We start from the raw sequence: 7,250 nt of genomic DNA on the forward strand, positions 1-7,250 counted from the left end.
AAAATCATGAAAAAATGTCATAGATATAGTAAGGTGTCAAAAATCATGAAAAATGTCAAAAATCATGAAAAAATGTCATAGTATAGTAAGGTGTCAAAAATCATGAAAAAATGTCATAGTATAGTAAAGTGTCAAAAACCATGAAAAATGCAGAAATGCGAAATATTCTCTACTTGCAGTTTGCAATTGAAATGTATAATTGAGGCTAAAAACTAATCTCTGGCTAAAAATATAAAGTAAACAGACTAGCAAAATATTCAGAAGTATTTATTTGAGTAAGATATCATCTGTTCCACAACAGGAAAATTCAGTGTTGCAACAGCAAAAATAGAAAAGGGCATTATATAAAACAACACAATATATAAAAATTCTAAACAATATGAACAGTAAACAGGACTATGTACACAGTAATAGATTGGATTTGAGTACTGATATTGCACTGTTTGAAACAGAAAAATACCAAAATGAAAATCTAACCTAACCCACAAACACTGTGTACTTGAAATAGTTTCTATACTATATAGTGAGGTGTCAAAAATCATTAAGTATAGTTAGGCATAAAACCTTCAAAAAAATGTCAGGATAGTATGTTGTAAAAATATTTTGCATTACTGATCAGTCTCTGTGATTAATACGTTCTTGTCTCTGCAGGAGGAGGAGAACAGCTGAAGACCTGAAATGGATGAAAGAAAACAAAAGCGTTACAACATTGTTAATTAGATAAAAGACCTCCACCATCTAACTGCTGTCAACAGTGTTGGTTTCCTGTTGTTGAAGTGAAAACACCATTCTTTACCGTCTATAATGTAGTCATGGGCACATTTTCCAACGACTAATGTCTTTACTTAACACCTGTGAGAACATTCAACTGCTTATGATACAACTATTTAATTAATAATTGTATCACAAGCAGTTAAATGATCACAAAGATGCTCAGTGGACATGTTTATCTTGAAAATGTGCTCATAACTACATTAACTCTAACCAGCTCTAACAATTGTTTCCTTGTGGTCAAATGTCTGTCATTATCTTTGCTGTAATTTGTTAAATCTTATCTGGAATACAATCACAAAGTTTCTTCCCCAACTTTTGAGTTGCATTTCTCTTTTTTGAGACGGATATACAAATCATGTTACTGCATTTCAAGAAAAATGTCATGATTCTAATTTTTAAATATTTTAGACTTAACTTTAAAAAGGTTTTACACTCACTGTTCAGACATATTTTTAAAAAACTTGTGTTGTGTAATATATTTTTGAAGGTATTATACTTAAAAACTTTCAATTTAATCATGAAAGGTTTTATAATTTTTTGCAGCTACATTGTTGAAAAACACTAATTAATACTGATAAGTTACAACAGCTTTAATGCGTTGCTATTTATTCCAGACAAGAGGTTTTAAACTGCAGCTGAGATAATGACAGAGTCAGACTGAAAAGAATAAACTAACAAACACTGACCTTCTGGAAATGTCTTCACATCTGTCTCTTCTCTCTGTGGTTTAATGGTTAAAGTGTGAATCCTGTGGAGAAAAACACAACAAACATTAATGTAAAGATGTGACCTTTAAGAAATCAAAATAAAGGCACTGAGTGTTTCTGGGTATTGAACTTCAAACTGTCAAAACATACAGAAGTAAAAGACACTAAATCTACAAAGAAACCAGAGTGAGGACTAACTGGTTCTGGACTAATCAGAACTAGTCCAAGAGTCAAATTTGACTCCACTAGCTCCTGATATTCACACAACAGCAGTGGATGGAAATGTTTTTTCTCCAAAATCTGTTAAAATTTGAACTAAATTTGGTTGTTAGAAGCTAAACTGAAGAAAAATGACAGTGTTTCTAGCGTGACACTGAACTGAATAAGTTCTTTATATTTTTATGATTTACTGTGCTAATGAGAAAGACCGAGAGAGGGAGAAAGTGTGGTAGAAAATCAGTGCTCAGTGTCCACCTTTCAATATGTATTAATTTGCAGTAGAACAATTTTACATGTATCCTTACACAGTTACACAATGATTATAATGGTTGAAGGATTCCATCTCACAATAACAGAGGTTTGTTTGGGGAACAGGAAGCCCTCAAGGATACATTAGTGTTAAATGACAGGTCAGGTTGACCCATTGTGATGATAAAGAATGCTGTTTACCATAAATGTTCTCAGATGAACCAAAAACCGGCCTTTGGAAAGCACCAAACTGTGCCGGGAACATTGAGCACGAATCTTCTTGTTCACAGATTTGCCATATTTGGTTATGATTTGACCATCAGACCAGGTCACTGGGTATGGTCAGGTTCATTAGAAATACACTATCATTAGTGGATCAAATTGCAGTAGGATGATAGTAGAGAGGGATCAAAGTGTCAGTGTCTTTCTGTACAGAAACACCAGGCTCAATAAAGTTTGTGTGAAGACCCTCATCCTACTGCTTTGTCTCTTTAAGTTTTTGAAGCTGTTTGTGGTGAAGCTGTGGTGAAACTGTAAAGCTGTTTGTAAATTACCTGGACGTCTCAGTCCTAGTGTCAAAGAACTTCTTCACTGTACAAAGACGACTGCGATCATGGACGAAGTGGTGACATCTGGAGGAAATAAGAAGAGAAATACACAAAGGAAAATGATCAGTACACTATGACCTATTCCTCATCAACAGTTCATCCCCAAAACACACAAACATTCAACATTACAGCCAAACCAGAACATTTTTCAAACGTTAGGAGTGTCTCAGAAAATGGGCTGTTTACTGTCACACATGACAAGAAAAAGCATCACATCTTCAAGAATCAGTAATTATATAAATATATGGCAAAACATTAACTAAAATAATTATCTCAAATCTTATATTTCTATATTAATTGTCAACTAATCACTGGAGGAATCATGTATATTACTGTGAAATGTATGATAAAAAGTTTCACTTCAGTAAATTTTTGAAAGCAGGGTTCTTAACTTTTTAATTATACTATTTTGACTTATAATAACATATAAAATATTATAATTAATACTATTTTCTAACAATTTATAGACATGATTGGGGCTGGGTATCGTTAAAAACTTTTCTATACCGACACCAATACATCAACTTCGATACCAGTTCCTAAACGGGACTTTTTTTTTATATACCAATTTTATAAAATCAGTTCAAAAAGGGAAATTACATTACATATTATTGGACGAATCTTGAGTTTTATTTTTCAGCTTTGGCATTTCTCCACTCAAAGCAGTTTTCTAACACTATAAAAATATACAATAAATAATTTTCAGTGTAAAAGAACTGTTGCAAACAAGTGACAAGTCAGTGTCTAATGCTCACTGCTACATACTAAGGACCTTTAAATATTCGTGCAGTTGAACACGGAGCAACTTGCTCTTAAACTGATTCCGTGCACGTTCAAATGCTTCAGCTAATTGGCCGCGTTGCCGGCCTTATCAACGATGTACTTTTTGCAAATAATGCATTGCGCACTACTGGCGTCAATCTTGCTAAAATGGAAACACACACACACTGTAGTTCACAACACAGATACACGTGAACCCCGTCTGTTGGGCGTAACCCCGTAAGTATTTTTCCTGCATACCTCTACCGCGTGTTACAGCCGATCACCGGCAGCATTATCAGATCTTGATCACGTGATTAACTCCTTGGTATCGAAACTTGGCACCGAAAAACAAGGCATGTTTCAATACCGGGTAGTATCGAAGTATTTCGGTCGGTGCCATAAAAGCACCCAGCCCTGGACATGATTAATCCGTTAATATTATATTCAATACTAAACAAATTAAATACCAAGCATTTAAATAATAACACTGTTACTAACATTAATAAGTCAACTCATCAGCACATTTTTCAGACTGCAGCAGCTGAACGAGTAAACCTGGAGAACACAAATGAAACACAAATATCCTCATTAATAAAGAGTAGTTCACATCCAAAACCTGAACACTGTAGAAGTATACAACACTGAAAACTAAACACTAGAACTTTGACGATCACACACTGAGTTTTGAGGTAATAAATTAATTATGTTACTAGAATATGACTTTATTGATCTCAGAGAGAAAAGCCATTTAAAAAATAATTTTTATAATGATTTCAGTAATCGCAGCTCATACATTGTTACTCTTGAGGCTTAAAACTTGTGGAGGAGCAGAGTTAAAATCTAGTTTTCAAGCTTTTAAATAACACAAAATTGCGTCGCAAAATTATCACAATGAGATGCAATAATTTCCAGACTGAAAAACACCAAATGGCCACAAAGAAACGTTAAATCACCTGAAACAGACACAAAACTACAAAGACATAATACGATGCAAAACAACCACAGAGAAGCTGATCATAAGGAGATGTAAGGTAGGTAGAGACGCAAAACGATGCAATACCACCACAGATACATACAAAATGATCACATCGATATGATAATCCGGCATAAACTGACTTAAAATGACCAAGATGCGACACAAAATTACAAAGCAGCGGTAAAATGTCTGCAAAATAATTGTAAAGAGATGCAATCGGATTTATAAACAAACAGACTACTAAACAGTAGTGATGGGTCCGGCAACACCGATGCGTCGGCGCATGCGTCGAGCTCATAGAGCAAAACCCCGTGTCGGTGCGCGTATCGCTTCAAGAAAGTCACGTGACCGATACAGGAACTGTTTCGAACTGACACTGACGCGCCAAACTGTGTTTATAAGGAAGCGCATCTGTCAACGGGATGACGGGTTTAGATAACCTTTGGCAACATCTCGACATCGAAGTGGGCAGGCAGACCAAAAGTGCCACAGCTGATGCCATCCAGGAGGTGCAGAGATACCTGGCAGAGGGCAATATTGCCAGGTCCCAGGATCCTATGAGATACAGGGACAACCAAAAGACAATCTATCCAAACCTCTTCCGGCTTTCCTTACAATTTCGCTGCACTCCAGCCTCATCTGTGCCGTGTGAGCGGGTGTTTTCTACAGCTGGAGAAATTGTATCAAAAAAGCGTAACAGACCCAATTTCAAAACTTTGGAAAAACTTATTCTTTTGAATAAAAATTTGTTTTAAAAAAATCCCAGTCCACAAGCATCCTCATTCACAACACGTTCACTTAGATTTTCACGTTATGATTCATGTTCACATTATTTATTGACTGTATCTAAAAACATCAAAGATATTTTAAATTTAATGAAGATATGAAATAATACCATAAAATACAATGACTAAATTATATTATTGTATATACTAGGTCGTCAAATCAGTGTCAGTTGAGTCTGTTAACTAGGTTGCCTGTAGGGATTTTTAAGGTCCAGCAGGTGTCAGTATTCAGTGATACAGTATCGACACAGTATCAATACAGTTTGGCAATGTGTCGAAACGCTTCATGACGCCTCATCTACCCATAACTACTAAACAGTTACCACCCTCCACAACTCATGCCATGGACGCTTTAGTCACAGAAACACAAACACAACTCAGCCCACGCGAATAAAAACGACGACAAAAAGGAAAGAGGCACCTTTAAAAGATAAGACTAATGCTAACGCTTGACTCTAATGCTAATGCTCACCACTAATGCTAATGCTAACAATCAAGTGTACAACAGCCAGGTAGAGACGCAAAATGGTAGAAAATGACAACAAATAGCCACAAAACCTCCATCCATGTTAGGTGTCCACAACTCATGCCAGGGATTCATTTACAGAAACACAAACATACTCTTACCCACGTGAAATAAACGACTGAAAATGGAATTAAACGACAGCATTACAAGGTAATGCTAACGCTCTCCCATAACGTTAATGCTAACGCTAGCCACTAACTGTTTGCCTTACCTTAGTGCCGCAGGCGCGTTCAGCTTCCAGCCTCACTCGTGTTCGACAAAAAAGCAGCTCCAGAGTTTGTTTTAGCATCCAGACCTCTTCATTAACGACAAAAAAGCAGCTTCAGAGTTTGTTTTAACACCCAGACCTCCTCGGTAACAGCGGTTTCTCACGGTACTGGCAAACAGATGCAATCCTTTGAATTTGGTTTAAATCTGTTTCCGACTTCGTTTCCCCGCCTCTCTGCGCTCCTCCTCCTCCTCCTCCACGGCCAATGACGACGCACGTCGCAACCAATGACGGCATACGTCAGGTAACATTGGCGGGAAAATGCTGTAAGAGACAGTTTAAGCCTGTAATAAATAAATAAAATAAACGTTTTGAACGGATGACTGGTTTAACGAAGGTAAGTCGCCTGCATCTCTGTAACACCACAATTTTAACTCACAGAACTTAATCATAATGAATCATCAAAGAAATTACATTTCTATATTTATCTAGTTTTTGTTTTTTTTAAACATATATGAACATGTGAGAAGTTCAGTGTCCCAGTTTGATGTGTAACATGCACAGGCTATTTTAATTACCAACCTGACCCAGATATGGGGATGAATACATTCATTAAAATCTAATTTGATGACTGTCTTCCATGGTAATTATATGTCCACATGGTAGATGTTGTAATAAGCACCCCTGTTGACACCAAATTCTGATCTGACCACCTGCCTACCCCAGCAGAAATCCAGATTCACTAGACCAGACATTTTTCCAATGTTCAGGTGTCCGTTTTTTGTGAGCCTGTGTTCACTCCAGCATCAGATTTCTGTTCTTGGCAGACAGTAAGGGAACCAGGTGTGGTCCTCTTCCAGGTGTACTGTTGAACCTCCTGCACTTCAAGGTTCCAAGTGTTGGGTGCCCTCCTGTTAGCTCCAACAACTCTGGCCATCTGATCTCTCTATACTCAGCAAGTTTTTTTTACATTTTTATTTTTAGCACCATGCTGACGAAACTCTAGAGACTGTTGTGAGTGAAAATCCCCAGAAATCAGCAGTTTCAGAAATACTCAAACCAGCCGGTCTGACACCAACAATCATGTCAAAGTCAAAGTCACTGAAACCACATTTTCCCCATTCTGATGTTTGATATGAACATTAACTGACGTTTCTGACCTGTATCTACATCAATTATGCTTCACACTGCCACCACTTGATTGGCTGATGGATGACTCCACAAAAAAGGGTGTTCCTAATAAAGTGCTGGGCAAGGCTTTTGGTTACATGTTAGAAAGATCAGTTCATTGTTTTGTTATTTACACGTAAGCTGCTGATTCAATAAGAAAAACACAGAATACCACAAAACTTATACTTTTAATTCCAGTAGTGCAGCTCCATTTACACACCTCATAAACAGAAAAGGCAAGACTCAGTTCAAGGAATGAAGGAGCA

At 36.8% G+C, this 7,250-nt stretch overlaps 1 long non-coding RNA gene across 1 annotated transcript; it reads right to left on the minus strand.

Moving 5' to 3' along the window:
• Nucleotides 1-254: 254 nt before the first annotated feature.
• LOC108890477 (uncharacterized) lies at nucleotides 255-2,577 on the minus strand. Its single transcript, XR_001962163.2, has 3 exons — nucleotides 2,504-2,577; nucleotides 1,461-1,522; nucleotides 255-673 (listed from the first exon to the last, which is right to left on the minus strand). It is a non-coding gene; the product is annotated as an uncharacterized LOC108890477 (long non-coding RNA).
• Nucleotides 2,578-7,250: the final 4,673 nt, after the last annotated feature.

Source organism: Lates calcarifer, linkage group LG6, assembly GCF_001640805.2.
Source record: "Lates calcarifer isolate ASB-BC8 linkage group LG6, TLL_Latcal_v3, whole genome shotgun sequence".
Lineage (NCBI taxonomy): Eukaryota > Metazoa > Chordata > Actinopteri > Centropomidae > Lates > Lates calcarifer.